Source organism: Sus scrofa, chromosome 8 (genome assembly GCF_054392235.1).
Source record: "Sus scrofa isolate SSC_HxYL_T2T_F1_AM1 chromosome 8, Sscrofa_HxYL_maternal_Yorkshire_Landrace_v2.0, whole genome shotgun sequence".
NCBI classification, from domain to species: domain Eukaryota; kingdom Metazoa; phylum Chordata; class Mammalia; order Artiodactyla; family Suidae; genus Sus; species Sus scrofa.
This window is the reverse complement of record NC_139390.1, coordinates 72173826-72181115: the sequence shown is the minus strand read 5'-3', so window position 1 is coordinate 72181115 and position 7290 is coordinate 72173826. Positions and strand designations below refer to the sequence as shown.

The 7290-nt window shown below is 36.1% G+C and overlaps 1 long non-coding RNA gene across 1 annotated transcript in view; it reads right to left on the bottom strand.

Moving 5' to 3' along the window:
• LOC146400834 (uncharacterized) overlaps nucleotides 1-7290 on the bottom strand; it is a 421507-nt gene that overhangs the window by 88954 nt on the left and 325263 nt on the right. The window lies entirely within an intron of this gene.

The following is a 7290-nucleotide window of genomic DNA, read 5'->3' as shown; positions in this document are numbered from 1 at the left end:
AAGAGGGCAGCATTTGAATTGGATCTAAATGATGAAGTGGCAAAATATACAAAACATCTGAGAGAAGAAAACTAATGGGAACAATTGTAGAATCCTTGAGGGAGAATTACAAGTGAAGTGGATGTATGGGTAGAAAAAAAAGAGCCAGTGGGACTTAAGCCTGGTGGGTAAGTGAAAGATGGTAGGGCAGAACTGGAACGAGGTAATTAAGGGCCAGGTCAGAGAAGGCTTTGTAAAGACCTTGATTGTATTCAACTACAGTGGGAGACCCTTGAGTTTTCCAAGCAGAGGTGTGAGTGAGATGATCTAACACATACTCTGAGAAGATGCTTTAGCTTTGATGATGCAAATGGGCTGGAGTGTGGAGGGGTGAAGGTTATACAGTGAGAAGCAGGAAGATGGATTAGAAGACAGCTGCAGTTGTCCTGTTCTTGTTCCTTTTCCTTGGGTCCAAAATTTATCTAGGTGGAATAACAGAAGGAGTCCTCTTATTATGCAACTCAAAACAGAGGGGGAAAAGACACTCTTGTAGCGTAATTCTACCACTAAGGGATAAAAGAGCTAAACTACCTGTGTTCAAATCCTAGCTTTGTCACTTACTAGATGTGTGATATTGGGCAAGTTATTGACACCACTGCATCTCAGTTTCCTTAGTGGGACATGGGGATAAGAATAATATCTACTTCCTAGAGTTGTTATGGAGTTTTGATGAGTTAACACATATAATGTACTTAAAACACATAGCAAGTGCAAGATAGGAATTAGCTATTGTCACCTGTCTTTCCTTTGGTTACAATAGATCAGCAGTTGAATCAACACAGATATAAGGCTGAACTCTCTACTTTTGAGTCAAGGTCTTTGTTTCTCTGTCACCTATTCCTCCCATATGATCAATCTTATCCTCTCTACTGGATCATTTCCATAGACACAGTAATTCTCTAATATTTCCCAGATAAAAACAAAGGTTTTTTTTTTTTTTTCAATCCTACATCTTCCTGCCATATTGCTCTGCAAAATTGGTTGAAAGTACTATCTCCATGTAATTTCTCTGTTTTCTCTTAAACTCACTCCAATCAGGGTATTGATTCAGACACTCTTCTAAAGCCACATTTGCCAAGGTCATCAGTGAGATCCATGTTGCCATCTCCAATGCTCAATTCTTTTCTTACTTAACCCATCAGGAGCATTTAGTATTGTTGCTTTTTCTCTATTAAAACATTTTCTTTACTTGGTCTCTAGATAAAGAACACTTTGGGATAATCTTTCTATGTTATCAGCTATTTATCTTCAGTCTCTTTTGCTAGATAGTCTACATCTTCCTAAACTCTATATGTTGGAGTGGCCCAGAGCTCTGTTCTCAGATGTCTCTTCTCTTCTACTTACATCCATACTCTAGGTGATCTTAGGCAGTCTGACTATCTGCCAGCAACTTACAAGTGTTTTAACTTTAGCTCCCACTTCTCCAGTGGCATATACCTAAAATTTCTGCTTGAGGATCTAATAGGCAAATTACATTAGTACATGAAAACAGAAGGAATTCTTCATCTTTCTTCAGTCTTTCACTTCCAAAAAAAGAGAAAAGAAAAGAAAAAAGTCCTGGAGTCATCCTGAGTAATAGATATTTAAAATTATTGTCCTTTATTATTTTCATTATTATACTTTTGTATCAGATTGATAATTGGACTGGGAAAGTTCTATCCTTACTTCTGGAAATTTCTGAATACTTGGCTTTGAATATTGGCTGAAATAAAGTCAGTAGGATTTATGTGAGGCTTAAGGTCTGAACTTTCCTGGCAACCCTGGGCCAGTTTGTTTACTGATCCAGGATCCTGCTGGGGACTTCTGCCATGAGCTCTCTTGAAGCTGAAGAGTTTGGTGGTTCAGTCTGGAGACAAAATATGTGTGCCTGTGAATAAGGGAAGCTCCATGGGGAGCTTGCACTTGTATATCCCTTGGTCTCCCAATGCTTGTCTGCCCTCTCTTGAAGTTTGCCTTGAAATAAAAGTTTTATGTTAGTATTCCCTATGGAGTATAGGAGTCTTTTAAAATATCCAAACTTGTAAAATATTGGCAAGTTTTAATAAATAAAATTGTGGCGGTGTGAAGATGGCTTGCACAAAGTAGGAGCTTAATGTTAAAATTTCAGAAATCATGTTGTCCAGTTGTAAAACACACCATACTTGAAAATTAAGGGCACTAAATACCCAAAACTCATCATGTCCTAATTACTTTACTATATTTTACTAGTGTTTATGGTCTTGAGGTTATTCACATTCACTGTATCCGTATGGTAAAGATAAACATAACACAACGCTACTTCTCACCACTTCTAAATCCATGTTCAGTGATGTCAAGTGGGTAGCTTCAAAATGGTCCTGGTGTGAGTATATATTGAGTATACATGCCATGGAAATTGGTCAGTGCTGGAAGTTGGCTCCTACCCTCTGGCCCTGAGACCTGGTTGTTTAAACATTCACTGCCATGCCACTGAATGTAACTATTCCTTATTTACACTTTTAAAAGAAATCTTCACCAGATGATGCAACTTGAGCTCAATTTCTATTCCAAGACAAAGCAGCTTTCTGGCCATTGCACCAGATGTTTTATTAAATGCCTTAAGTATGGCCTGCTAGTGACTAAGGTAAATAACCTCATTTGTTTTCATTTTTCATGATTTCACTGCAAGAGGAAGGTTGCAGAAGGTGCTATTTTTGAAACATTTCATATGGATGTGTCAAGCACATTGCAGATTTGCAGCTTACAGTGGTTAAAGGATCCTGGAAAAGACAGTCATGTTACAATGTTGTGTTCTCTACAATTATTATGCTTAATGATGAAAATAAGATAATTCTATCATGATTTCTTATGTTGTTTCCTAAATAAATTTAATTACCTTCATTTAAAATTTGTCATGGTTGACACTCTTGGTTGAATAAACAAAATTATTTTCATTAAATTAGGAGTATATACTATACAATAATTCCATTAAATAACTATTTTTGGTTTCATAGGTTTACGGTCTTTACATCAGGTTTATTTCATTTATCAAAAAAAAAAAAAGACTGAATAAGGCAGAAATCACTAGTCAGGGTAATGAGATTGTCCTCATATTTTCCTTCCCAGTTATTTGATGAAAGAGAAAGGATTAAAGGTCATCAAACTAAACCATGGTCAGAAACAGGGATGAGTTCTTAATAATTAAGGAGCCTAGGAGCACCTCTTTCTTCTGCTTAAAATCCTACTCCACTCCAAGCCTTAATACCCTTAGAGAATAAAACCTAAACTCTTTATTATGATGTGCAAATCCATACAAAATGTTGCCCCACTTTTCCTGCTCATTATAACAGGTTAAGACATAGCTTATGTGTTTCCTCTTACCAGAAGGGCTTTCCTAACCTTCCCAGTCTGGTGCTCCAGACTGTCCCAGGCATACACCTGTTGTATACTTTCTACAAGTATCCATTCTCTGTTTTTGCATCTGACTATCCTGCTACACTCCAAGCTTCTTAAGAGCTCTTTTCCATCTCTGTTCCTGGACCTGTGGCTGGTTCAGTGGAGCTAATAATCCTGTCCAACTGAATAAAACTAAAATGCCCTATGAGAGGAGTTCCCTTTGTGGCGCAGTAGAAACCAATCAAACTAGTATCCATGTGGATGCGGGTTTGATCCCTGGCACCACTCAGTGCTTTAAGGATCCAGTGTTGCCAGGAGCTGAAATGTAGGTGGTAGAGGTGGCTCAGATCCCATGTTGCTATGGCTGGGAACTTCCATAGGCCGCATACTGCGGTCTTAAGTAATAATAATAATAATAATAATAATAATAATAATAATAATAATAATAAAATAAAATAAAATAAAATAAAATAATATAAAATAAAATAAAATAAAATAAAATAAAATAAAATGCTCTATGAGGATCTGGCTGCTCCATGCATCCCTGCTCTTCCTCCCATCATGACTCTGCATTTACCTTGTGTTCTGATCACACTGTTACTTGAGATTTCTGAAACATGCTATTCTAGGCCTTTCAAATGCTGTTCATCCTTGTCTAGAATGTCCTTCTGATGTTTTTTCAGGTAAAGTCCTTCCCATTCTTTACAAATAAGCTGACACCTTTGTGAGACTTAATCCACTGTGTTTCCATGGGCTTTGTGCTTGTTGTCATCAAGTCGTCATCTCATCCTGGAAATTCTACAGAGCCAACAAATACAATTTATTTTTAGCCAATATTAATTTGGTCTTACCTCACTGAGAACCTGTATTTTATTGCCAATTCCTTCTTTTTACTTCTACTCAGATGTACATCAAAGATAAGCATTTATTTCAACAAGTATATTTTAAGTTATTTAATGATATAAACAATGTATTAACACATTACCCTTGTGAAAATAGTAAACCCATTACAGTCAAACTAAAGTTTCTTTAGTGATCATTTTCAGTTCTGGTCTCTTTCCTTCTCCTTGGGGATAACCATTACTTTGGAATCCTTCCAGATCTTTTTTAATTATTTATTTATCTCTTCATAAATAAAAACATGAATTTAAGTATATATAGTAGCACTCACATAAATGTAAAATATTATTTACTGTTTTTTTTAATTATTAATGTTATATTTATCATTCTGCAACTCATACTTTTATTCAATTTTTCTTCAAGTATTTCTATACAGATCTACAACTATATCAGTCAAAGTGCAGAGTAGGAAAGGCATTTTTAAGCAGAAAGAAATTTGAAGCAGGAAATCATGTACTTCAAAAACTGTCAGAAGGGCTGGTTGTAAGGGCTCTAGGCTAAGCTTCAAGGATGATCCACAGAAGACTAGAGAACTGATGCCTAGGGGAAGCAACTGCAACTGAAGTTATTAAATTCAATATCTAAGACCCAAGGATCGGAAAGACACCAGAACCAATGATATTACTTCTGTAGCCTCCTGACACCTACAAGCAAGTCTGATCTCTGCCTACTCTACATTTTTTTGTTAGCCGTCTGGAACCTGGAGAATTGAACACAGAATGGCAGAATGGAAACTGCATATCCCTGTGACCTTTTCACAGCACAAATCCCAAAGCAGCCTCATTTCTGCATTAAAAGGCATTTTACTTTCATTTGCCTTTCAAGTTTCATATATGAGTGCCTGCAGCTGGCAGAATCTATTTTGCATTCAGAATCTTAACTGCAAGGCAGTCTCAGAGATGTGGTTTTTAAGCTTTCCAATCTCTTCATCATAGAAAGGGACCTGAGGATGGGTGACGAGTGGGGGCAATTTATCATATCTATTATAGCCTCATTCTTTTTAACACCCAAATAATATTCCATTATATTAGTATACCATAGTTTAACCATTCTTCTATGGATTAATCTTTTGTTTCCATATTTTTGCTATTGAAAACATTGTAATAAATATCACATATGGGAAACTGTGTGTGACTGGGTCACTTTGATGTACAACAGAAAGTGAAGAAATCTTGTAAATCAACTATACTTTAATTTAAAAATGTAGCTGATGAATTGTATTAAAGTGACAGAGCTCCTGCTATGCCTTGAAAAAAAAAAAAAAGAAAACATCATAATAAACATCCTTATATATTCCTGTTTCAGTACATGAATCAGAATAGATATCTAAATATATACCTAGAAGTGAAACAGCTTTGTTATAGGAGATATAGTTTTATTTTATTTTGTTTTATTTTGTCTTTTTAGGGCCACACCCGTGGCATATGGAGGTTCCCAGGTTAGGGGTCGAATCGGAGCCACAGCTTCTGGTCTACACCACAATCACAGCAACACCAGATCTGAGCCACGTCTGCAGCCTACACCACAGCTCATGGCAACACCAGATCCTTAACCTGCTGAGCGAGGCCAGTGATCAGACCTGCAAGCTCATAGTTCCTAGTTGGATTCATTTCCACTGCACCACAAAGGGAACTCCTACAGTTTTAAAATTAAATAAATGATGGCAAGTTGCCCTCTAAAGTTGTTGACTGAATTCTAACTCCTACCATCAACATATGAGAGCCCATTTCCCCTCATGCCTACCAAAACATGAAACAGTACTTTTAATTTTAGTAGTGCTACTGATTATTTTAATGTACATATCTATAATTACTAATGAATATTAAGCATCTTTTATATATTAATGTCCATCTCTATTTCTTATGTGAATACTCTTAAATCCTAGCTATATTTCATATTGCATTTTAAAAATATTTTATTAACTTTTAGGAGGTCTACATGTATTTTGGATGGTGATTATTTTATTTATTTTTAAACTTTTTACTTTGAAACAATTATAGATTCACAAGATGTTTCAAAAATAGTAGAAAATGGTATAAAGTGTGGGTATGCCATTTTATTACATGTGGATTTGTGTGTAGCCATCAAAATATAAAATATGAGTGATAATGACAGTAAATATTAGGGGCCAGAAAAAAAAGATCAAAGAGGATAATGCTTTACAGGGAAGGCTTTATGCAGAAAGTGGCAATTAGGTTGAACCATGAAGCACAAATAAACATCGGATGGTAGAAATGGCAATCCTGGGAATATTAAACAATATGAATAAATCTTTGGAGGTAGGAAGGTACTTGCCACTCAAGGAATAGAACTGTGAGGAATGGCTCAAATAAAGTCAGGCTTCAGATAAAGTCACTGTTAAGATAATTCAACATCCTGTGCATTGTGCCAAGCGCTTATCACACATGGCCTCACTGGACACCTTACATGTACAATCTTGTCAGAGTCTATGCTTATCTATGAGAAAGCTGAATTTCAGACTTATGCCAAAGAGCTCATTGAAAGTGGGCTTGGTATTGGGATAGAGGTCATGCCCTACCCCATGTGTACTAGCCTGTTATACCATGCTATGATGGAACAATATGGATAAAAAGAAATGGCATTCTATATGGCCTTGAATATAAGAGAGATTTATATTTTATCCTGAAAGCAATTGAGAGTTTTCATGATTTTTAAATGGAGAAACATCATGAATATGTGTTTTAGGAAGATGTATCATGGCAGTTAATATACCATCATTCAGGTCTGTGTTGAAAAGCCTCCTTAGAGAGGCCTTTCCTGACCCCAGTAAAGATGACGCCCTCCCCTACTTTTTACCCAAATATTTTGCTTTATTTTTTTTATAGCATGTATAAACATCTCATATTAAGTACTTATATTTTCTTAAGTGTTTGTCTGTCTTTCCCATTAATGAGTAAGTTCCATGAAGACAAGAACTTGATCATATCCATTGCTGTATTTCCACTGCTAGGAACAATGGTAGCCTCAGGAAGTACC